The sequence below is a fragment of the Pelobates fuscus genome, chromosome 1 (genome assembly GCF_036172605.1).
Source record: "Pelobates fuscus isolate aPelFus1 chromosome 1, aPelFus1.pri, whole genome shotgun sequence".
Classification (NCBI taxonomy): domain Eukaryota; kingdom Metazoa; phylum Chordata; class Amphibia; order Anura; family Pelobatidae; genus Pelobates; species Pelobates fuscus.
This window is the reverse complement of record NC_086317.1, coordinates 20564299-20591644: the sequence shown is the minus strand read 5'-3', so window position 1 is coordinate 20591644 and position 27346 is coordinate 20564299. Positions and strand designations below refer to the sequence as shown.

At 41.7% G+C, this 27346-nt stretch overlaps 1 protein-coding gene across 1 annotated transcript in view; it reads right to left on the bottom strand.

Annotated features, from left to right (window-relative positions):
• LOC134601972 (galactosylgalactosylxylosylprotein 3-beta-glucuronosyltransferase 1-like) overlaps positions 1 to 26768 on the bottom strand; it is a 157052-nt gene extending 130284 nt beyond the window's left edge. Inside the window, exon 1 of the mRNA XM_063446480.1 lies at positions 26548 to 26768. The gene's annotated coding sequence lies outside the window, so the exon portion shown is untranslated. The remainder of the gene's footprint in view (positions 1 to 26547) is intronic.
• Between the last annotated feature and the right edge of the window lie 578 nt (positions 26769 to 27346).

Sequence of the window (27346 nt, the reverse complement as noted above, 5' to 3'; positions counted from 1 at the left end):
CTCAACATATCCAAACAGCGTTTAGATGCCACAAACACAGTTCAAACGCCATGGGGGTTTAAGTTTCGTATGGGCTGATGAGAGGGCCCATAATCCTGGGGCAGCCCAATAACCCACAGTATGCCCAAATACCGTGCATAAAGGGCCAAATCGCCCAGGGACCGTAGTCACAGGGTAAGAGGCGGGCAAGCAGCCCCCTCCAAAACACAGTGGCGAAGTGGCTTTCACTACATATCTTCCCATTCGGGGGTAGACTAAACAGGTACCTGACCTTCTGCCGGTCAGTACCTAGATTAGTCGGGCAGCCCACCCATAAAACAAAATTAGCAGAGTAGCCCACCCACAAAACAAATTTAGCAGTGTAGCCCCCCCACAATAAATAATTCACAGAATAGCCCCCCCACAATAAGTCATACTGGCCTGTAGGTCCCAAGTTGTGGGGTGAAACTGTGGCACCCTCGGCCTTGCTGGGCAAATGGCTGTGAGTACTTGGAGGCCAGATGCCCGATGTGCTCTGCTCCGGGGTCAGAGCTGGGGTAGTCTCAGGGTAAGGAAAAAAGGAAGGACAGAGGCCAGCGGCGCTCTGCCCAGTTGCCAGCTCTTCCGCTGGGGCAGCCTGTAGAAAGTCAGGCTAGGGGAAGGAAACAAGGGAGGACAGAGGCCAGCGGCGCTCTGCCCAGTTGCCAGCTCTTCCGCTGGGGCAGCCTGTAGAAAGTCAGGCTCAGGGGAAGGAAACAAGGGAGGACAGAGGCCAGCGGCGCTCTGCCCAGTTGCCAGCTCTTCTGCTGGGGGGTCAGGGAACAAAGGAGTTGACTGGGAAGGAGAAATATCACTTACCTCCCCCTGGTACTCCGGCTGCTGCTGGGGGGGGAGGTCGATGCTCTCCACTTTCTGTAACTCCAGCTCTAGTTGGGGATCTGGGCCGGTTGCCCAGCATCTCTGTAGGGCCGGTGGAGAGATCTCGGTACCATCTCCACCTGCCTGCAGGGGGTCCTCCCAGGACCAGTCTATGAGGTCCTCTACCTCGGGTACCTCTGGTTGCTGTTGGGGAGGGAGACCGGTTGTCTCTTCCTCCAATAACACATTCTGCCGCTGGGGAGTGAGACCGACTGTCTCCACTCCCTGTAAAACATACTGCCGCTGGGGATCTGGGCCGGGTGCCCAGCATCCCTGTAGGGCCGGTAGAGAGACCTCGGTCCCATCTCCACCGGCCACCTCGGTTTCTTCCTCGTCCCACTCTACCTGTGGCTGGAGTTTCTCCCAACGTGCCCACTGGCCTTCCCTCAACGCCCTGTGTTGTAGGTTCCGGGTCACCATGTCCCACACGAACCGCACGTATTTCTCCTCTGGATTGGGTCCGTAAAACTTCAGGTGCAACCCTACCATCGTGCCAAACTCTAGTACGGAGTAGCTATACGCCATGCTTGCTGTAGCCACTGCTGGTTCCATTATGTTGCTGAAGATAGGGACGCTGCACAACTCTACACGTTACCGGTGTCTCTGAGCTGCTTCTCCTCGCACTAGGACGCCATCCCACCGCTGCCACCAATGTAACGGATCACCTGGCACCCCGACTGGGCACCTCCGTTAATGGATGCTCCTAGCGCTTCCAGAGGACTCCAAGCACTCCACCAGACACCATAAGCACCGCAGGCTGCAGCTATCTCCCTTCAGAACGAAGCAGGAACAAGCTCTTACAAGAGCTCAGTGATTATAGCAAGGGAATATGCCTAGCATAGCAATCCCTTGTAGCAGATTCCCCCAATAAGAGACAGGACTCAAGTTGAGGGTAAAAATAGAACTCCCTGGCTGCTAGCTTGCAGCCCTTTTTATTAGGTGCTCCCATGAAGGGGAGGGACACACACAGTAACGTACATTAACCAATCACACAATAGTTACATCCCACACATAGCCCTCCCCTCTACCTGTAAACTAATTATCTGTACACACAGGAAAATACAATTATCATAGGTAGGGAAAATACAGTTTTTACACAACATTCATAACTCCCAAAATATACATCACATTCGCATAAAAATACATATACACAATCAATCCATTCGGGGGAACAACATACTCAAAAATCATACGAATTGGACCAGGGGTTCAAAAGTTAGTACAAATGTGCATTTGACCTTCTGGAAGCATGGTTTTTAGAAGCTCAAACTAGTTCCCCAGAATCCTCTATCCTGGAGACAATGGAGAAGCTGATTTAATTATATCCAGGGACAAACACAGCCTCCATTAAGCACATGTTACCAGCAACCACCAAAAGACATAAAAATACATAACTCCTGTTATACTAAACAGAACCCCCACATTCAACCCATCCCCAGATGGCTTGGATCTGAGCGCTCAACATATCCAAACAGCGTTTAGATGCCACAAACACAGTTCAAACGCCATGGGGGTTTAAGTTTCGTATGGGCTGATGAGAGGGCCCATAATCCTGGGGCAGCCCAATAACCCACAGTATGCCCAAATACCGTGCATAAAGGGCCAAATCGCCCAGGGACCGTAGTCACAGGGTAAGAGGCGGGCAAGCAGCCCCATCCAAAACACAGTGGCAAAGTGGCTTTCGCTACAATGGGAATCTGTTGTAACGCTTCAAATGTTTAAAAATGGATTTGAAGGAAATGAGTGAGATGTCACAAGTTAGTGAACTAAGATTATTCCAATAACTAGTGCTTAACTCCAGGATAGAATAAGTCATGGGCTGTAGGACTTGTAGCTCAAGGCCCACAAATTAGAACAAGCCCAAGCCGTCTGATGCTTATATTTCATTTTATTGAACTGGGCAATGGATAAAACACATGATGTGCCAAATGTAGCTTTGGCTCTGTATATACAAACCGGTATGTCACATATGACATATGCTCTATGCCCATTGCATACAATCAGTACCGCCCAACATCCCATGGGACAAAGAGGGACAGTTTAATTTTAGGGTTGTGAGTGGGGGTGACCATGGGTGGGTTGAGAAATTTTAGGTGACTTACTAATAATTTATACAATTAAAATGTAATTTAGAACAAGAACAATGTATCTTATTTACACAGACTGATTTCTAAACACATTTATTCCTGGGAGCCCTTCCTAAACAGGGACACTTGGGCGGTATGCAATCCCTCTCTGTTCTGTAACTGATACTATAGATTCCTTGTGCCCAAGTTCTATAGGCAATGACTCATTGCTCCCTTAGCTCTCCCAGCAGACCTCTCTGTGAATGTTTATATGCTATAAATGTCCAGTTTATAAATGCCCATGGGGATGGCTTTATACATATACAAAGTCTACAAGAAAAACTCTAATACTCCTAACAGGGGCAGTAGATGAAGAAGTCCCTATCTTCATTAAAATAAAATAGAAGATGAATTAAACCTTATAGACATTTAATAATTACTAAAAAAAAAAAGTAAAGACTGATGAGGCTAAATATATGCACTATACCAGGGGTAGGCAACCTATGGCACGTGTGCCAGGCACGGCACTCGAGATGTCTTTGCACGGCACTCAAGGCTCTGGCCTATCAGGAGTCCCAGTGAAACTTCAGATATCTGCTAATACGAAAAGGTGGTGAAGGACAATCCTCAATTTAATGCATTGCAGCACGCAGAGGACGTGATCTCAGAATACGAATCCACAGTGCAGCAGAGCAGCCCATAGCTGCTGTTGCAGCTCCTGTCCTTGACCTGTACCTGGCCAGCCTGGTCCCCACTGGAACCCAGGGAAGCCACCCACACTGCTAGATATGCACAGAGCTGCAGAATAACAAAATAGAATAATCATACAAATAATACAAACAGCCCACACATAAACATACACACAATCCCCACAAACAAACTCAACACCACTAACAATCCACATACATGCACACAACCCCACATGCAGTCTCTCACATGCAATACCCCCCAAAAAAACTCAAAGAAAAACACAATGTGACATATCCATCCACACACAATTCCGCAAGCGACACCACATACACAGCCCACATTCATAGGTATCATACACAACACCACAAACTACTTGTGAACATATACAATATAATAGCTCATATACGCACAAATACAATGATACATAGCAACTGCAGTATAAATAACACAAGCAGAATACGGCAGCATGCACACCTCAATTTAAAAAAATAGGCATGCTACGGGACATCACAATCATATTTCGGCACAAGACTGCAAAATGGTTGCCTACCCCTGCACTATACCATCGTATCACTATACCATCGTATCAGGATATAAAAATGCAAAAAAAGTGTTAATATCTGTAATGGCATCTCCGTGCAGGTAAGTACCTGTAGGTAAAGCTGTGAATCAGCTGGAATATCCTAAATAAAAAACATAGAGAGAGGGAAAAAAATAGATTTAGGCAGTGTCCCCTTTCAGGCATGTCTATCTAAATCAGGGGTAGTCAACCTTTTAATACCTACCACCCACTTTTGTATCTTTGTTGATGGTAAAATGTCCTTATCGCCTACCAGTGCCGCAGTAACTCATTTTGTAGCGCAATTGCGATATTGTATTTTTTTTTTAGAAAGGAGTTTTGTTTTTGTTTTTTAATTCGTACTTACATTTATCTTTTTTTTTTTTTTTCTATTTTCTATTCTACTTTCCTTTACTATGTGGGTCTGCGAGGTGCTGTGTGTGTGTGATGGGTGCTGTGTGTATGTGAAGGGTGTTGTGTGTCAGTGGTGCTGTATGTGTGTGAGGGGTGCTGTATGTGCGTGAGGGGTGCTATGCATGTGTGAGTTATGATGTGCATATGTGAGGGGGGCAGAGTGTACCATTCTGTACATCCATTAACATCCAGTGCCAATGGAATCTAAGAAATAAAATTAATTAGTGAGGGAGGATACAATTATAGGGATTTAATGGAGGTTTGAAGTGGATAACTGAATAGGAAAAAACTCAAACACAAAATAGTCAGAGAAAAAAATTGCCCCAGGGCCATTCAGAAAGCTGTTCCCAAGTCAGTCCATCAGTCCCCCAAATCCTAATATTTGAAGAAAATCCTGGTTTTGCACATCCATGTTGTGTATGTTGTATAGAAGGCGAGAGGGTGAAGTACAGATCCACCATTAATGAATTCTCGTAGGATTCCATCAGCACTGGATGGTAAAGGATATAAGATATAACCATACATAAAGTAACAATATTACTCTTGCCTTCACAACTGTATATTTTAAATATTTTATACATTTTATAATTGAAATGTTTTCCCTCTCTCTCTGTTTTTATTCATGATCTTTGAGTTAATTACTTACCTGCACAGAGATGCCATTACAGATATTAGCTATTTTTGTTGCATTTTTCTATCCAGATATGATGGTGTAGTGTAGTCTATATTTAGCCTCATCAGTCTATCACTCGATTTTTAATAAATATTAAATGTCTTTCAATAAAGGTTCATTCATTTTAAATTTTATTTCAATGAAGATGGGGACTTCTAAATCTACTGCCCCATATTGGGAGTCTTAGTGAATTTCTTGTAAAATGTATTGGGTTTTCCCCATATAGGTCCCTATTGCACGACCTTATCGGTTTTAATTAGAGAGGGGGTCGTATTTCTTACATATACAAAATCTGTTTGCAGATAGAGGTCAGGCTCACAATCTCAGAAAGCACAACAAACTGGTATCACAAGTTAAAATTTCATAATTAGGTCCATTTGAATTTCCCGGCCCGTGAATCCCCATATCCAGTACTAGCTTTAGGAATGAATTCTAATAGTCTTCTTATTCCCAGAGGATACAGTAAACCAAAAAAAAATCTCATGTGTGGGAATTTGTACCTACTAAACAGGCTCAGAAAGCTCCCAGTTCTCCCCGATTGTTATCTGAGAGAGGCCATCTTCACTTTTTCACTATTTGTCAATATTATATTGTCTATCAATCGCTTTCTCTTTTATATCACTGTATAACTAGAATGCACTGCTAAAGCTGGTCCACCGGTCTCTAGGGAAACTGCGCACACTGACTGGAAAGGGCTGCAAGGTAAGTAGGTTACAGTGACAGTTAAGGTTAGGGAGTTCACTATAGCAGTGCCCCTCAACCCTCTCCTCAAGGCACACCTAACAGTCCAGGATTTAGGGAATACCCAGGTGTTTCTAAGGTGTGTAGTAAAAGGGAAAAAAAACACCTTAGTGTCTAAGGTGTTTTGAGTTTTCTTTTGTTTGTTTTTTAAATACCTTTGACACATCTGGGTAATCCCTAAATCCTGGACTGTTGAGTGTGCCTTGAGGAGAGGGTTGAGGAGGACTGCACTATAGCATTAAAGGGAAACTCCAGTGCCAGGAAAACGATCCGTTTTCCTGGCACTGGAGGGTCCCTCTCCCTCCCACCCCCCAATCCCCAGTTGCTGAAGGGGTGAAAACCCCTTCAGTGACTTACCAGAGGCAGCGACAGGTCCCACGTCGCTGCTTCCTCCTCCCCCTCCGCTCCTCCTTCTGCTTACGTCGGCCGGTGGGCGAGACTGATCTCGCCCGCCGGCCGAGGAGACCTAATGCGCATGCGCGGCAATGCTGCGCATGCGCATTAGCGCACCCCCATAGGACAGCATTGAAAATGAATTTCAATGCTTCCCTATGGGGAATAGAGCGACGCTGGAGGTCCTCACACAGCGTGAGGGCGTCCAGCGACGCTCTAGCACAGAAAACCTGTGCTATAGAGCAGGAAGTGTCCTCTAGTGGCTGTCTAATAGACAGCCACTAGGGGAGGACTTAACCCTGCAAGGTAATTATTGCAGTTTAAAAAAAACTGCAATAATTACACTTGCAGGGTTAAGGGTAGTGGGAGTTGGCACCCAGACCACTCCAATGAGCAGAAGTGGTCTGGGTGCCTACAGTGTCCCTTTAAGACCAAGTACATTAAGGTTAAGGTAAGTGTTAAGATTAAGATTAGGGATTGATTACTTAGCCTAACCTCAAATTTTATCTAATCCTATATTTAACACTAAAAGCAACTGTTATTTCAACCTCCTTAAATCTAGCCACATTTTGTACCATAACCTTACTCTGCATTTCATAACGCCTAAATCCCATTGTAAACCTACATTTATTTACCTTTGCAAAAGCTCAAAAAACTGGTAACCTGTCCCAAAAGGACAGGTAACCGATCTGTACGGGTAAACCAATTTAGTAGCACCGCCAGAAATTATATTCCAAACCCAACAAATTTGTAGATATGGTGGTCACACAAACATGCAAAGAGACTTAACAAAGCAGGTGGTAATAACAATAGATAAAACAAGAGAGTGTGACGTGAAGTGGTTCAATGAAAAGTATTTTGGATGCAACAAGCGATTGGAGCACACAATGGTACCAGCGAAGGAGTATCCAGAAAATTTGAAAAATAATTTAAAAAAAATATTGCATATCCACAGCGCACCTAAAGCTGCCTAATCATAATTGTTTCAAAGATGTCAAAAAACATGTTAACATCTAATATGGTTAAATAGTCAAAACCAGATCTTCTCCTTGGTGACCCTAATTGGTGTCTATATTACATTCTCTCCACCTGTGCTCTTCTTTAATGTCTGTTATACAGAGAAACGTATTTACTTAGTGAATTTCTAAGCAACAGACTCTCACGTGACATTACGTGTTGGAATTTAAAGCCCCTATATTTGTGTAACTAGCACGGCAGATGGTTTGAATAGCCACTTGCCAGTTAACCCTTTTGCAGACAAGACAGCAATCCACGATTGGTTCAATTGCTGGATTTGTTCTGTTTCCAGGTGAATGTTCTTATATTAATATTGAATACCTGAGTGTGCGTTTAAACAGAACATCAATATTTAACTGAAATTAAAATGTTCTTCTCACAATTGTTAAATTATGTATTAGTATTGATTTAGAAACGGTAGTTAGAACTTTTTAGATGTGTGATGAAAGGGATTAGGCATGATATACCATGACACTGCTCAGTGATGCATCTCAGTTCTATCCTCACAGTTAAATGGCTTCCTAAGCTTGACAGAATGCAGAGCCGACATTTGGGTAGGGCAAGCAGGATTTTGACCCTGCAACCAATGGTTTTGGGGGCACTTTGGCTGTGAGAGCAGTGATAATGCAGCTCTCATACAGTCAGATCCTGGGTTTCAGGTAGAACGTTCGGAATTTTGTGTGAGATCTGCACAACTGTGGCTCTCATACCTTTGGGTAAGTTCGTGAAAGGGCCTCAAGTTCTTTTTTTTTTTTAACAGTAACAGTATGGTTTTCTGGAGCCCACCGCATGGCTGTACGGCATATCAGGATATGTACCATCTGGTGCTGGCCCTATGACTGTAGGGCATATAAGGACACGGACCGTCGTATATTCTGGAGCTGTGTGAAAGTTATACATCCGATTAGAACACTGGGGAATCTCCACATTCCTGACACATTATGTTACTCAGAGACACTAACTCCCAACAATACCCTCTTTATAGAAGCTTTGGCCATGATCATGGTGGGTGACATTCTTTTATCCTTTAAAGGGGAGAATTTTTACTGGTTTGAGGAGACTTTTAGTAACGTCAGTAACAGTACTGACTCTTTTTGGTGCTACAGATGTTTATGAAGTACATCCCCTATGACATTAAAGGAACACTATGGTGTTAGGCATACAAAGCTTTATATCAATACAAACAGAACAGTAAATAATGGATATGAGCTATATTGAATACAAGTGCTATGTTATATTGTATTTGGGGTACAAAGCTGTATTCCTAACACTCCAGTGCCCCTCGGCCCCTGCTCCCATGGCTATGAAAGGGTTAAAGGAAAACTTATTTTCACTTACCTTATTTGAGTGCCATGCGCATTAGGTCTTCCCCATAGGAAAGCATTGATTCTTTGCAAAAGTGCACTTAATGTTTAGATGATACATTTACAATACATAAAGTTTGAGTGCAGCGCTTCAAATAGAAAATAGGGACTTACCCCCTCTGTAAATAGTCAATACATGTGATAACAAACATACAAATATAAAATATAGTGTGGTAGTTTATAAAAATATAATAACCAAAAAAGTGAGAAAAAATGAACTCACATGTATTAGAGCCTTTTCACAATATAGACTCTAAGCTCCAAGCAATAGGACCTTTCTTCTGAAATATTTCACTCTGCAACTCCCAATAAGATATATGAATTGGAGAACAGCAGGAAAATAGGAAGAACAATCTTCTAGGTGTAGTAATTTAATATCAATGTGAGAAAACAAATTATCAACAGCAGTGCTCACCTTCTTTGGAGCCTCAGACTTTATGTATTAGGGGTGTATCACCTAAACATTAAGTGCACTTTTCAGATTTGGTGTATTTTTGGTGGGTTGTGTTGAAGTCCGAGTGCCCACAAAGTATTTCCAGTTGCTACACTAAATAAGACTGTAACAAAATAACAAAAAGCACTAATTCTCTTTTTTATAGTTTTTTTTCTTTATAGTTTTAAGCATTGATTCTGTCGTGCCCATAGTGTCCCTTTAAGATGGGCGGGCTGAGCACCATGGGAAATTTAGTTTACAGACATCTGCAGTGATAGTTTTATCTACCAATCATTCACAGATACTGGCAACATTTTACTGTAGAAGACAATGGAGAAACCACAGAGCAGTGTCGGCCAACAGGTGGGTAACTGGCCTTCCATGATGACTTCACAGTCTACATGGCCTGGGCATCGAAATACTAGATAACTCAGCCGTATTATAATTAAATAAGAAATAATTTAGAATGAATCCATTGCTGTGTGATGGAGCACCATGCAGCTCACCATTTGATCAATATAGAAAATCAATTCTTGCAGAAATGGTCTTTTAAAAAGGTCCATCAAGTTGATCCTTAAAGCTCGGGAAATCTATTTCTGGTTTCAGTGAATTTCAAACTACAAGCCTCAAGTCTCTCCTCATTTGTTAGCATATCATCCACACAAAAAGAAAGTATCCCATCAAACACAAAGGTTTGGATGTAATGGCAATTTTCACTTGTACGCTCACTTTTAAAATTGCAAAAAAACTCCTGGACTGCCCAATAGGAGAACTTTAAAAAACGTTAGACATGCATTTTATCAGTATTATTGATTGATTTGATTTGAAGAGATTTTCCGCATGGTTTAGCACAGGATAATACCCGACCCTAAAAGTACTTTCTAGGCATACCTAAGCTACCTTTAAATATTTTTTATAAATATCTTATCTTATCTTGGTATGAGATTTATTTATCATCCTCTTCTTTTCTTACCTTATCTGTGTCTGATGTAAAAAAAGAAAAACCCAATAAAATACAATTTGAAAAAAAACAACAACTATGTATGTAAATTATACACACACCAGAACCGGTGCAATGCTGATGAGACCCACAGGGACAAAAATACAGTCCATGGCTGTTTTCTGGTCACTGGATCATAGCCTGTGCTGTGTTTAAAATAGTGTCCATTGCTGAGGGTATGTGAACAAATTTAATATGAAGCCTGAAACACAATGCCTGGCTGTGCTCATTTACATGTCAAGCTGGGAACTCTGGGAAAGTTATGGAAACATAATTTCTCGATTTTCTGTGCCCAAAAAAGACCTCTGCACAGAGATATTTGCAATTTTGTGCTGGGGGCTAGTTGCACCCCTGGCACACATGACTTAGGCAGCACAGACAAATTATGTCTGTCATGAACACACAGCAAGCTGGCAATAGGCATTATCAGCTTTTTCACCTGCAGGCAGCGCTAGGAGCAAACCTACAAGAAGAAGCTTCTACCTGCCCACCCCACACTCCCTCATTCTTTCCCTGTATGGCTAAGAGTGCGCGCATGCACTCTGATTCCTAAAGATCAACTTGATAAAATGCTTCTCTATGAGACGTATTTGATTGAACCTCAGAAAGAGAAGCAATGATGGTGGATGGGTCGTGGAGAGCATAGTGGAGAACTTTGCTTGGCACTGGACCTCAGAAAGAGAAGCAATGATGGTGGACAGGTCGTGGAGAGCATCGTGGAGAACTTTGCTTGGCACTGGACCTCAGAAAGAGAAGCAATGATGGTGGACAGGTCGTGGAGAGCATCTTGGAGAACTTTGCTTGGCACTGGACCTCAGAAAGAGAAGCAATGATGGTGGACGTGTCGTGGAGAGCATAGTGGAAAAACTTTGCTTGACACTGGACCTCAGAAAGAGAAGCAATGATGGTGAACGAGTCGTGGAGAGCATCGAAAGCATCGAAAGCACTGGATTTCAGCTAAGTATTACCTTATTTATCAAGCTTTTTGAGAAATACAAGAGGGTGGGACCAAGTTACTAATGCCCAAATAGGCATTCTAGAATTAACCTTTTAATTATAATTACATGAAATAAATGGGGCTAATTTTTATAGCAACATACACATGGAGTTCAAAATAATTGGAAAACCATCATGAGTTCAGGAGTAAATCTCTAATGTGAAGTTCAAAGCAGTACATACAGGTCATATAAGGTCATATTAAGGTGAATCAAATTATTACTATGTGTCAACTATATAAATTTGTTTTTTAATAAATCATTTTTATTTGTCATTTTTTTTTTATTGAGAAAGAGGGAACATAAAATAGGTTAACAAACATTACAGTGTACAATTTTTCATTATTAAATGTATAACACATACATTGTGGAACAATGTTCATGTCACAGCAACGTACATTGACACAACGTACATGTTTGAACACTGTTTATCTTGGTGATGTCACAAAAAAAAAAGAGCGGCTTTAACATGTCACGGTGCCGTGGGCTTCTGTCGGCATGACCGCACTGAAAACCAGCAGTGACGTCGACAGAAATTACAAACACTTACTTCACCCGCGGCAGATCAAGACCCGACCTCCTTCCATTTTGGTTCCCGGCGTGAGCGCCGTTATCAAAGAGACGCCGGCCGCTGCGGTTCCAATTCTATTAAAGAAATACCCCTTGCCCATATTACAAATGGTGCATGTGTGCGTGTGGCGTTGCATCATGGACGTGCAAGCACGTTTTAGGGTGAGAGATCACATATAAGACAATTACAGCTCTAGGAGGGTTATTTAAACCCAAATTACCTGAATTCTGGTATCCTTGACTTTTGGCTTTCCCTCATTGTTGTGTCTCCTTCTGTGTCCCTGACCTCGTCAAGTATTCTGACTATTCTCTGGTATGTTAAGTCCGGCCATTCTAAGGCCCGGTAAGACGTTACCGTTAGTCCTAGGTGTGACACAATTCTGCGTGCTGGTTCAACAGTAATCCTGACATAACATTGATGAAAGCACAATGCGGCATGCTGGGATGGCCCAGCCTCTCGTCCCTTTTTTAATTTGTATATATTGTTTTGAAGTATGGAACTGACCACTATTATTTTAGAGGCATTTTTGCAGGTAAACAAATACAAGTAAAATTACATAAACTAACAACATCGAACACAAAAGATGAAACATTGTACACATAACAGTCCTCATTAGACATAACATCTCATATGCACAAGTTTAAAAAAAAAACATATAACAAAACATGTTATATCTATAAAAACAGCTTAACACAAAAATATATTATAAGCAAAAAAGGCGTGAGTTTGGGGAGGAGATGGGTGGTGGGCACCTGTAGGGATATCAGTGAGAGATATAGGGAGATGTGCATGGTGGGCACATGTGTTTATGTCTGTGAGGGATGTGGGAAGATGTGGATGGTTGGCACATGCAGAGATGTCTGTGAGATCAGGCAAGGTATCACATATTGTCACCCAACAGTGCCCAATGAGACACACACAGCCCTAAGGCAATGCTCTCCAATTTCCAGGGACGTATTTTGCGAGTCCATCATAATGAAAGAATCTGTGATAGCAAAACCACCATAAATAAGTCCATACATACCAACACTAGGGTTAACTAGGGACGGATGTAAGACTAATAGGTAGATGAATGGAAGGAGTAGCCATTTAAAATTCCATTCAAAGTCCCGCCAAGTTTCGTCCTGAATTATAGAATGTGCCTATTGGACCAGTCTTACCATCTACACTTAGTTCTGGAATCTAAGTAAATGCTATAAGGTGACCAGACTTGATCGTGAAAGGTCTGAAGGTTATCTCCTCTAATTGACAAGTAAAGGTAATTTATCTTGTTACCACATCAAAATCAAGTATACTAATTTTCCATCTGTATGCCAAGCACCATCGGGAAACCATTCATATCTTGTAGCATAATTTAAGTTGTGGTCTAGTTAGGCTAGGGCAAAAGTCACAGGGAGAGATGCTCCAATGTTGCACCTGGTCTCAGAGTTGGTCACAAAATTGATAGCAACACCTTATTCCAGAGCACTGTGACGTACGCATATGTCCATCACATGTGGAGGAATGTTCTGATTCATACACAGCCCCTATAACAAGCAGGTGAGAGGTCTGGAGAGACCCAGTTAAGTTTGGCTGGATCCAAGTGCCACCTCAAGACCACCTTATATATGCTCTAAAAACCGTGAGTAGGACCATATAAGGTACTTGCACTTTAAAAATATTAAATATTGGAACATATTGCACTATTGGCTTTCTTCTTTGTTTTATTTTGTATATCTTTACGGTTCCCAAGAAACTTTGGATTCGGTATCCCTACAGAAAAAGACGAAAAGACTCCTTTCTGGAATTTGGCTGCTACCTTTGCAAGTTTACACACTGACTTTGGACATTTATATTTGCTACTTGTTATTTGTTTATTTATTTTAGTGTTTTAATATTTTTTTACACATTTGCTCAACCTTTTCCTGTCTTGCTGCATTGTTCTCAGCTATTGCTATACAAAAGGGCGGTGTATGTGTGTACATGAAAGCCTCTTACCCAAATATTTCCATTTTCAAAAACGTGCTTTGACACCAGAGGCGGTCCAGGGCTGGGTTCTTGGGTGTGTGGAATTAACTTTAGTTTTTTCTTTAGGGTAGTTATTTTGTTTTCAATTAAAATATTTTTAATATTGTAATTAATTGTTAATTATTGTGCTGCTCCTTTACGTAATCTACCAGTGCCCCACCTGAAATTAGATTCTGGATGCACCCTTGTTTAGCACTGGGTGTAATGCCTTTCCCCACAGTTAAAGTCTTACATATTCCCATTGTTTGATGGCTAAACCCGTCATAGCTAGTCACTGGAAGTCTACCATGACCCCTCAATATTGTCTTCTTAAGGACTCAATACAATATCAATTTCGCATTGAAAAAACTGTGCATTTTTTATATAGGTAAAGCTAAAATCTACCAATTATATGCTGACCTCAGTTATAGTATAAAGGTATTTCACTAATATTCCCTGTATAAACCTAAATACAGAACTTGCTATAAACTAAACTATACAATAAGTACCGGTAGTAATTGCCAATTGCAATCATAGGCTGACCGGCCTGTATGGTATAGGAATGCATGTGTTTGTCTGTAATTTTCTTTGTATATTAGGTAATATGTATTTATCAATGTTAAGTTGCTGAATGAATGTTTTATATGAAATTTATTTAAAAAAAAAAAAAAAGAATTTTCAAATAAAGAATACAAATAAAAAAAAAAAAAGTTTTACATATTCTATTCCTAATGCTTCGAAATATGCTCCAGAGATTAAGCCTTTAATTATTTATTGATTAATTGATTTTGCATTTTTTTTCCCTATAGTAATTAAATGGGCATTCAAAGTATATGGTATCGGTGGTAATGCAAGTACAGAGATTGTTGCTCATCTCTCCAGTATTGCTTCTCAAATATGTTTATTTTCCTTTTTTACTTATACTGATTATTTCCTTTTACATTGACTTCTGGTTTCCCATTCTTTTGATAAAAACTATAGTTGAGGGGGGCGGAGCTTGGCCGCCATGCGGAAAGGATGCAAACACCCAGGGCTCCCACCAAATGGCTAAATATAAGCCTTTCTTGCCGCAATCGAGCCAGACTAAACGGGCACCACATCTGGCCACCCAGCCAAGCCCCGGGTGGGAACAAGCTTGGGATGATACAAGAAACCCAGAGGCACCAACCGAGGCAGGTCCGACCTGCGGCCTAGCAGTTGATGCGGGGCTGGAGGACGCGGCCGGTCCTCCGTCCCCGAAGTCCTGCAGATGCAGAACCTCCCCCCCCCCCCCCGGGACTGGCGGGGGTCATCGCAGTCCACCATTGCGTGCTCACAAACAGGGGCGAACAAACACAAGCCCTGTTGGATGGCCACAGGCGGGTGGAGGCACGGGCACACCGCTTAATCAAGATGGCGGCAGCACAGAATGCAACCTCACACACCAGGAAAGCCAACGTTTGTGAGCGAGACAAGGCAGGTCTGGCGGCAACCCCACAGTGGACATGGCCTTGGGGGAGATGGAGTAGAGGAGAAAAGCCCCAAAGAAAGCGACGGCAAGAGGCCTATCCATCCCCCCAGGCATCAAACATGGCAGCCACGCGACCCGGTGACATCCAGCCCCGGCTCCTTCCTGGCCGCAACCTGACACCAACAGAGATAGCCACAAACAAGGGCGAATGCTCACCCAACATGGGGATCAAGCTCTATACCCAGCTGTGCGCGCCTCTGCACCAGCCCCCGAGGGTCACCATGCGGGAAGCTGATCCAGACCAACGACAAAGGTTTGCAGCCCCCAGCACAAGCAACAGACGACCACACAGGGACTGACCGGCTCTAATCCACACAGAGGGCACCGGGGAACACATCATGTGGACTCTATGTATGTTTTCAGCCATATAAGATTTCACAACGCTTACTCAATGATTGCATACTTATTACCTAGACCTAGCTTAAATGTAAATATGCAGTTTAACTACATAACATGTTTACACGGCTAGCGTTTGATAGCAGTATAATAAGTGTCATCAACAGACTAGCCAATACGCTGGTCATGCCAAACTACAGTCTATAATCTTTGAAAATCAAATAGCTATGTGTGCCTAACTTGAACATTTCTGTATATCACTACTATATCATTTCTTGTTTTCCTCATGTTTCTAAAAAAAAAAAAAAGTGCAGTATCTCTTGACTACCCATATCAATTGTTTCTGACAATCTAATATGTTGAACAAGTCTTTGTTTATGCCTGCAATTTACTCTGCACTCAAAAATAAAGAATTATAAAAAAACTATAGTTGAGTATTTTTGAAGTATACGAAAGCTGTGTGATGTCATATTCTAGATTCTATAATCAATAGGCTTGGGGCAATTTTTGGGACAAAATCAGTCATTTGTCAGAGCATCTTCTCTGATCTGAAGAATACAAAAGCTACATGTCTATAGAGAATGTTAGAGAGGCAATCTGGGTACCACACCAACATCAATTAAATTGGCAATTAACTTGTTGAAGGAGTTAAACTGTTAATGAAAGGGTTAACTCCCAAAGCCGACACCCAATCATTGTGTCTTGACGTTCGTTAATGTTCGAGGCTTCAATCATTATAGGTTGATGTGTTCTGAAAAGTTCAATAAAATCTTTAATGACAAAATAAAACAACTACCGTAATTACTGAACCCCAGTTAAAAATCCTAGTTCATAAGAAAAATTCTACAGTATGCATTAAAACAATTGGTTCGTATAAAAAGTATAATTATAATTTTAAATATGTACTCTGTAACCAATAACAATTCATTTTAATACGTTTTCTATATTTCCCTGTTACCTTCACAAATATTCTTACTTTATTAGTGAGAGTAAAATAAAAGTCTATATTTAAAACTAAAATAATTGTCCGTGATTGATGTTATAGGATTAAATAAATCTTGCAGAGTTTATCCATGCAGTGACTGGCCCGCGTATAAAGATAGCTGTGTAATATTTAGAGACAACTTTAAAAGTGCAAATACTGGAGCGATATTTAGAGTTCGTCATTAATGTCATTTTAAAAGCGTATGCATTTTGTTTTAATTACACGCACGTGCCAATATAATTACAGTGAAAAAACTACTAGTCAATTTAAAAGTCAGAGCTATGGGGCACTTTGGGAAGAATTATGAAAGATGTTAAGACCTTATATAAAGCAACAAAGTGAATTGAAATCAGAGATTGCAGACAGCCCAGTGCCTAATTTAGGGGTGCAGGTCCCTTTTACCCTGTTTTTTCATTTTTGAGGTCCATTTGTTTGAAGAGCTTAGAACATTAAGTGTATGAGAATATGATGGAGATCTGAATTCAGGAAGGACAAGTTATTTGTTAAAGTGGGAAATATAGTTAATTCAAAGTAATTTTCAAGTTTATGGGGAAATAGCCAAACTGTAAAAATGTGTATATTCAGTTTAGCTGTTTTGATCTGCTTAATAAAAGTACACTAGGATAAATATCCCAGAGGCCTTCTTGCAGGGAAGCACAGAATATAAGAGATTTACATGAAATGCCTTGCAGTGCCTTTGAAAAAGGCATGTCCTACAAGTATAACTTTTATACTGTGTAAAAATATTAATATTCAAATATCTATAAATCATGTGACATCAAAATGTTAAATTAGTAATTCCTCCGATATTATATGTTTACATATCATTTTGGAATGAATATATGACAAGGAAGTTATATTCCCAAAAATAGCCATTGTTTTTTAATGACTATAAGTTCCCTTCTGTTGCTGAGATCTCTGTCAAGCCCCTCTTGATTTTTTTAAACGTTCAGTTAAATATTGTTTACTTAACTCATTTGCTGAGTTGAGATACCTCCAATGCAGCTGCCCGCTCCACCTCTCTGTCTTCACCAGGATGCTTGGAGACTCTTCCGCAATCTCGATGAGATACACAATCATGGCAAAACACAGCAGTCCTCCAATCAAGTGCTGCTATGAGCAGGATTTGGTTGCAGGATCAAGTCTTACTCGATTCTCACAGCAGAAACGCCAACAGTGGTTGTCAGAAATCCACTAGACGTGTATTTAGCCTTTACAAAATGGCAACTGTTTTACAAAGAGGGGTTAAAATGACAGGACCACTGCAGCCAAAGCGCTTCACTGAGATAAAGTGGTCTGTGTGCGGTTAGTGGTCCTTCTTTGATGTATCCAATTGCAACAAGGCGTTCTAGAGCAGAAAGCATCTAAAACACGTGGCACCACTGTACGTGAAATCAGTCCATATTACTCGAGAGGGGTAAAGTATAGAGTACATACCAGGTGATATAATTAACGGGTACGGGAACATAAATGGTTACTGTACTATCATTATGAAATATAGAAATATTCACTCTCTATCGAGCGACAGAAAACAAATGGTTGTACATTGTTATATTGTATTAAGGGAGAATCCACAAACTTGCACAGTTTAAAGGACATTTCGCACACAATTTAATATTGCTTTAACCCCTTCATGATAGATAACGTTATAGAGCAGTGGTCACCAACCCAGTCCTCAAGTACCCCCTAACAGCCCAGGATTTAGGGATTACCCAGTTGTGTCTAAGGTGTTTTTAGAAAAAAGAAAAAACACTTTAGACATGACTGGGTAATCCCTAACTCCTGGACTGTTGGGGGGTACTTGAGGACTGGGTTGGGAACTCCTGTTATAAAGAAACAATATATCAGGATGGTCCTTGAATCTTATCTTTCATACTATAAATGAAGAACAGAAAACTGAATTATTATTTTTTCCTGATGGAAAAATTAAATGAAAACTTAGTTTTAATAGATTTACTGGTTACTATGTAATGTTTCACAGAATATAGTCATCTTTTACTGCATTCCTAGTGAGATTCTAAGACAGAGGAAGTAGGGTTACTTTAATTGGTTTTCCATTTACAATGAATGTGTGGCACTGCGCGGCGTCCAGTGTAAAGTAATCTTATTCCTAAAATGTCTCAAGCGTGTACACGTACTGCATGATAGGGCAAGGCTGTCCACCACTGATAACAACGCAGGACACAATGAACGTCCAGATTACACAGTGCCTACTGAGGTGTAGGGAAAAGAAAATAGCCACCAAATCAAAGATGACAGTTCCTCATTCAGCAGATACGATCATGTTTGTTCCCATCAAAATTACAGTTAGAACCACATTACTCCGCACAATGGAGAATTGGTGCCTATAAAGTTACTGAGATACGGTTCACTGGCGCAGAACGGTAAAGTTAGAAATACATTTCTTTCAGAATGTTGACACTTGCTGGCGACATATGTTGTAAAATTAAAGTGGCAGCTTTTATGACCAGTCCAGTTTTTGCATTTTGGCCATACCTTACCCTACTTGTCTTCCAGAACCCTATGGCCACAGTTACTACTGTATGCCAGGTGGTTATGAAGGCATAGCAGAAGAATTCAACAGAATTTCTCTATTTCTTGAGCTTCTGTCCGCAAGGATGTGAATCGACCCTTTATTAATGGCAGCTTGATTTATGTAGCCTCCAAGTATTTACAATCAAGCACCCACCCTCGATTGAGAGCATCTCTCTATAGTCTTGCTTTTAGGAATCTATCAGCCCCTTTGCTGTTTTACGACACAGATATGTGTTGACTCTTGCAGCCTGTGTTCCGACCCCAGCAGAGATCATTCCTCAAACGAAAAAAAGGCTAATTACAGCTTTCACAGCCCACAGTTTGATTGCCAGACATAAAAAGCGCAATGTATAAACTCGAGAGGCAAAACTGTCAAATGCCATGACACGGAGCAATCGTATGCAAACCGGCAGCTATATGATTGCAACTGGATATAGTCATTGTTCAGGGTAAATCAAAGCATGATTATGGAAAATGGTCATAGCAGTGCCAGTTTAATGAAATATTTGATTTTGGTGGCAGCTGTTAAAGAATATAAATATGTCATTTAAACATCTTATTCTCAGGTCTCTGATCGACTAATAAAAGGGGCATTCCTTTCCTCCCAAATGCAATCCATTAAATTGCATTTTAAATGCATGTATGTCCTGACCTGGCTAAGATTGGAACTGGACTTGTTTTATGCTCTCTGTAGGTAAATATAATTTGACTACGCTTTACATAGACATAGAACTCCCTTATGCTTCTCCTCCCAAATTTACCCCAGAACACAGGCTAATAATTCACTAATAAATAAGGGAAATATAGTGGTACACGGATCTCTTTAAAGGAGTGATAGATAGGCACAAGGCTTGCCGAGCATTATGGGACATGTAGTTCAGAAATATCTGCAGTTACGTTAGCCATCACTGTCCTTACGCCTTCATTGGGCTGTACGCCAAGGCTGGACTCTGGAACATTGGAGTGGATTGTCTGCTACATGACATTGCTGCAATGTGGTCATATTATTCCTTGGCACAGTATAATGACGGTAGTGACTGGCACCTAGAACGGATATTAATATTAGCCCATGATTTCGTTTTTACAAGACGTCGAAGTTACATTTTTGGAAACAAATAAACAGTACAGTTGTAGTTTTTGTGCAAAACACAATCACTCAATAGTATGACCTTTCCTAAGAAAAAAACAAACAAACTTCAATTTACCAGATTGGTCTTTTTTTTTTTACATAGTTATAATTTCCTTCAGTTTCTTGAACAGTACGTAAAACAGGCTGCCCAGAATTGTGTCTAAATTATAATCTGCCAGAGGGAAATAATTCAATCATGGGATTCCGTCTGTGATTACCACATGTATATGGGATGTTAATACTATCCCTACTACACATGTCCGCAATCAGGGAACTGAAACTAATACATGTATCATATGGGAATGTCCGGCCTGGATCGGGACACTTGGTATGTACTGTATCGTTGTTGTGCTATCCTTATGAAGTCTTATTTATTCAATAAAGGTTTTATTACAAATAGATGTTTCTCTTCAGAAACACAGTAACCAGGCACTCTGCCGACATATATTATTTGTCTGAATATTTCCACACTAAAATAACAAATAGTCATGTATGACATGCATCAAATTTAATCTTGTACAGGGGGCGGGGCCGAACCGCAGAGCTGAGCGGCAGCAACCCTTAACAGCTCCTGCGAGCAGCATCTAAAAGAGCATGATACCCCTACTGAAACGGCACCCAAACGCCAGATAAGAGCCACCAAGCGATGGGGGACGTCGGGACACACAAAATGATACATTCCAAGCGACTACCGACCCGACCTCCGCCGTACACACCGGTGAGGCCTACTGTCATGGCGGACGCGGGAGAGGCGGCCGCTCTCCTGCTGCCAGGATCAGAGGGAAGACAGACCCAGAGCCCACGTTCCCCCCCCCTTTGGACCGGTGGGGGATATCACGGTCCAACCCCCCAAGCTTAACCGGTCACACAAGACCCAAGCGACAGGATCACAGAGTCCGGAGGCCGCATACGAGGGCGGCAAAATGGAGGCAGGCCCACGCCCCACTGACTCGTACTTGATCAGGAAGGAAACTGAGCACCGGTACGACCGCATATTCAAGGCACTATGGAAGAAGCTGGAAGCTCTCCTGCGGTTCCCGCAAGTGGAAGCCTCACCTGGCGGTATGCTGCAGAGGCCAAAACGAAGAAGCAATGAGATGGATGGGATACCCCTCATTCTCAAAATGGCCACTCATAAGAAAGGGCCCGGCCCAACTGCACCCGACAGGAGCAAAGCTGCGACCAGACTCAGACCGCACGAAGCCCACAAAGCTAAGGGGACCCCCAAGATTCCACACCAAAGGCAACCTCGCCGAAAAGCTGTAGCCCAACACGGACTCAAGAGGAGCAAAGCTCACCCAGACGGACTGAGGGGAGGGCGGATGGTCAAGCCCACACTAGCAGAAGCCACTACACTGCCACATCGAGCCGGCAATGGCAAACAACCGCACCGACTTGCGCAATCCACTGCCTCAAGACACTCACCAGGCAAACCTGTGACTCTCACCGCCACTCCACTCCTCTGCACACTCGGAACGCGGAACGAGAGCCTCCAGCGCAGGGTGCAGGCTTGCACTCTGCCCACACGAGGCATTGGCTAAACGGTATCGCGGGAGGGGGACTCTCCCTAGGGTAAATGTGAAGCCAGATACCCACACCTGATTGCACACTTGCCTGCTTTACTGTGCAGCTTGCCCCTGGGAGACTCACATAGGCTGGCAGGACTGCCGTTTTTCACTGACCACCCAAACCCCTTGATAAGCATAGGATTTCACACCATCCGCCTTCGCTAAAGGCCCAAACCGACCCACTTTTGTCGAGCAGATGACCCTACGAACGGACCCTTTTTACTTTGATAACCTTGTATTACTCATGCTATTACTACCTACACGTGCACTCTGGCCAAGTATGTCTACAGCAGAAATGCATATTCACAGCTGAAGCGATACTGTCTAAATCTAACTTAATCATACCTTACATTATAATTTACATTTACTTTTACAATCGATTGATAAAACTTAACCACTATATAAAATGTGCCACTATATAAAAAAAAAATATTTACAACTGTTGAACACTAGACATATAGTTTGATCTGTTACATTATGATGTTACTAATTTTATTACTCTTTTGACTGCACCCTTGCAACTGAACAAAACATTAGTCAGATCTCAGATAACCTAGTACTCACTCCACAGTAAAGCGCAGTAGTTTTTATATGTTTCACCAATGCCGTGACGTATCAACTGATTGTTAGCAACTACAAAACTCAAAATGTGCCTGATGAGCATATGTCACAACCTGCACTGCATTCTAAAGTTACTCATACCTTGACACCGCTGTTGTGGCGTACCAAGGCTGTTTTTCAATCTTTTCAGTTGAAGTTAATTACTACGTTTTTAAATCTTTAGTTACTAGAATACACAGCAGAGAATACATACTTGGCTAGGCTCCCTGTTCAACTAACCCCTGGACGAAATGCAGCTTACGAGCCCCTAAAGTGACGAACAGAGTACATATAGCAAGAGCAAGATCCACATAGGAGGCCTCTCATAGCAACTAAGCATAGTCACACACTCAGTTAAATCTTAAGCTTAATCTGTATGTGTATCACATTAAGTTTATGATAAGCTTGTACTGTCTTTATATATACCCTAACAAAAATGGGCAGTGTCATCAAATGCCAACAATTGTACTTATATGTTTCTTGATAATGTTCGCAATAGCTGTTGTGGCTTTGCAACCGTACATGTATAACCTATGCACAACAAAAATAAAAAAATTAAAAAAAATTAAAATAAAATAAAAATTAATCTTGTACATAACACGAAGAGACATGTTTAATCGGCAATTGACTGTATCCACGCTTTGTGCTAGCTGAGCTCCACCAATGTATCTCGTATAACCTATTTCAAAGCAATACATTGGATGGTAGAGGATGCTGGGAGAGGCAAGGGTGTGTCTTCACATAAAAAGAGGACTATGTCACTTTAATCAACTCATCATATCTGACACGTGTCACAACTAGCACGATGTCGATATATAGTGTAATAGACATATTGTTAGTAAATGCATAGATGAATTTTCATTATACATGCTGCCAATCCTATAACTCGGCCCAATGTTTGCCATTAAAGCAGGGAATCGCGCACAGACACACTGGGCAATATAACCATTTCAGATCAGTGTACACTGCCCCTTTAATATCCCACCCGCTGGCAAATATAATTTAATACATTATTTTAACAAAGTGTAACTGTATTCTGGTTTGATTAGAAAGTGGTGAACTCTGGATTGAAGGAACGCTTAACCCGACCCACCATAACAAGCACACATTTTGTCAGAGGTAAAACTAGCCGTTAGATATGTATTATATACAATGCATTAAAACAATGTGGGTTTACCATCAGCATTATTTGTTTCTTTAATTCATATAGAATTTGATACCAGATAAAAAGTTCTGTAAACTCAATGGGCAAAGTTCTGCCAAATAAATGAATTCAGATAGTTTTTATGCTGATTGGATAAGATTCATAAAGAGTTTTCTCAAGGTTTTAGATAAGATTAAATGGCTGCACAGCTTTTGATTCTTCAGCCAGCAGACCACCTACACAGTAGTCCTTGGTGCCAAGGGAAAACCATGATTAAACGCTCACAAACACTGGCACTAATCCAGTTTGGGAGAATCTCAGTGGAATCCCTTGGCAAAGACTCATTGGAAGCTGCCAAGCATCCAGGCTCGGGAAATCCTAACCTCCACCTTGTATGCTTTGAGACCACATTAAACTTCTGAACTATGTCCTCGATAAAGTCAACGAGAGAATCGAAGGGGGGCTATGCCAATGGGGAGATTAGGTGTGTCAACATTTAACCAATTTGGAGCCAAAATGTACCCAACTCCTGCATAATTTTAGGAGTTTAGGAAACCAAGCATTTAATTAGTAAACCCTTCATGCCAGGCCAGATATGATGCCAAGCAAGCTTACTTCTCAATGGTGGGTACCGTTTAATTTGGAATTGTAGACAAGTATCACCAAAATGACTTTTACCTAGTCAGAATAGCTAACTAAAGATTGATCAATTCTACTGGTTTCCATGGCGATTGCTCCTTATTTAGCACTGAGCTAAGAGTGGAACCTGATTTTATGCCATATTAAATCCCCCCTAGCATTTTGATTAACCATGCTATTCTCCACTGAGGTCAATATATCGGATATTTTGAGAGCACGTTCTTGGCGTTCTAGGATAGAATTCCACAGAATACTGATGGCGAGTGTAACACAGAACTCCTACTGGCAGACAGTGATTACTTGGAGAACAAGTAAATCACTCAGCTACGATTGGGAAAATCAGGAAAATCAGTTACTGCGCAATAGAATTGCTAGAGATTGCGTAATAGGAACTTCACGCAATACATAATGTCCGATATTAGACTACAACTGATACACAGCCTACGGAATTAGCTGGCTGGGCATAATGTTAATGTAGTCCATAACAGATGCACTGAATCGCTGCCCTATAATATATCCTGCGGAATATATAAAAGATGGGTTTGATGGAAAAGATATTTTCCATGTCCAGGACAAGGCATCCGATTGTAGTTTAGCAATTTGGCAGGCGCTGCTGGCATCAGGGAAACATTTCTAGTTGGCGGACAACGTGCCAATACACCCTGCTCTGTGCAATTCATTATACACTGAAATAAGCCTCGAGCCTTAGCTTGGCAGAAAGCTGACAATCTAAACCATGTAACAATGTATCTGAATCATGGCACCAAACCAGATCATTATCTGGAATATTATGTATTTGCAGGAGATGGGGAGACAGAGAAAATGGCCTGTCCTTGCTGACCTCTGATGCTAGATAACTGCTCGGGAATGCAAACCTCAGCATCCTTAGCCAAATAAGGCAGCCATTACTAGCCCCTGGGACACGTAAATTGTTATTTAATAGAGCATAATATCATGGAATGGCTTTTGATTGTTATAAGCTTTCAGACCCTTCCAGAAGGAAGTCAGGCGCACAAACCACATGGGTACAGGCAGAATTTTGGGTGGACTGTGACATGCACTTGACCCTGCTTTGCTGGCTGGCTGAGCATCAGGAGAATTTTAGACCAAGACATTGACTTTTCTTGATAATGACATCTTCAATAAATGGGTGAACATAAGTGCCCCTCTAAACTGTTTATGGGCCCCTAGTCTGAGGCTGGCATTGAGTTGTAGGTGTTGTAATCCAGAAATGCCCCTCGCCAAACATTTGATTGATCCGTTCTATTGAAATACAGGAGTGGTCATCACTCACATCACTCACATCAGTCCTAGATAATTAACCCTTTCCATGTTGGTTTAACTAAACACACATCATTACTACAGACATTGATGCTCAAATGATAATTAAGAAGAAAAAGCAACATTATATATTAAACAGTCCAATTAACATGGTACAACCAAGCAAGGAATGGCAATGGCTAAAAGCAGTATATTGTGCATTGATCATCAATAACTCTTTCAATCAATGTCTGGATTTACTTTCATTTTATCCAGATAAACGCCTTATCATAACGTTTCCACTTATCTCAGATGACTCTAAAAACGATTTGCAGACAAGACCCACGGGTGACGGGTGACTTCAGACTACAATTCCCATAAATCTTTAGAATCGTTCTAATAAATTAACCCGATGGCAACAAAGCAGTAATCACACTTTCTGATATCTCAATCTATTTTAGAATGCAAGTCCCATCACTCTCATCCAACCGACAAGTAGAATTAGATCACTTCTGCCAGCCCTGCGTCTTTTCCACTGCAACTCTCATCATGCTCTGAGAGCCTACGTTAAAGCTAAAGCAGAGATAATGATGTCACTCAAGAAGCTGTGGATGCAACTCCTATCGGCTCAGCCAGCTTATAATGATACGAAACCCCTGCAGACAAGATTCTATGCGTTACTACAACCTGAGCTACAGTAGTAGACAAGTTGATGAGGGGTTTAACTCCCATTCTGCACAGCCAACTTACAAGAAATGGATAACTCCTTGCAATCAAGATGTTTGCACTGAAACTCCCATTTAGCACAGCCACCATACAATAAAACAATAGCACATGGCTGGGGCAATCCAATTAACCCCTACCACCATTTACTGATAACACCATCAGCTAATCTGCAACTGAGTTGGAATATGAGGGGGGACACTGCAATTTTTGCCTCAGCTTACTGGGATTTGGAGTCCATCATCGGAGCTATTCCATGAATGAATTAAAGCCATCATTGTCTCTAGAGCATCTTGCAATGTAGGGGAATGAGACTCACCTGGTAGAGGGAGCCTGGTCCATCCTGTGATAGGAGACAGTCACAATGAGGGTGAGTGAGGGGGTCTCTCTAGTGACAGTTTAAGAGAGCCAGTGAACGGGATGTAGATGCTGTGAAGCACTCTAATCTCCCCAGTTACCAGTGACCAGGTATTAGAAGCGGTATACTGTATCCTGCAGTCCAGCTCTCTGCATTCAGAACATGTGCAGCACTCTCATACTCTTTATCTATATATGTATATTATATACTACCTGTATAGACAGTCTGTGTGCACTCTAATGATATGGTTATCTCCTGTTTATCTGCAGCCAATCTATGTGCTGCACTCTATGCCTGTCTCCCTATAGCAGTCTCTGTGCAGAGCATGTGCTGCACTCTAAAAATAGTCTATGTGCTGCACTCTATCTCTGTCTCCCTGTAGCAGTCTATGTGCTGCACTCTAATGATATGGTTATCCCCTGTCTCTGTGCAGCCAATCTATGTGCTGCACTCTATCCCTGTCTCCCTGTAGCAGTCTATGTGCTGCACTCTATCCCTGTCTCCCTATAGCAGTCTATGTGCTGCACTCTATCCCTGTCTCTCTGTAGCAGTCTATGTGCTGCACTCTATCCCTGTCTCCCTGTAGCAGTCTATGTGCTGCACTCTATCCCTGTCTCTCTGTAGCAGTCCATGTGCTGCACTCTATCCCTGTCTCCCTGTAGCAGTCTATGTGCTGCACTCTATCCCTGTCTCTCTGTAGCAGTCTATGTGCTGCACTCTATCCCTGTCTCCCTGTAGCAGTCTATGTGCTGCACTCTAT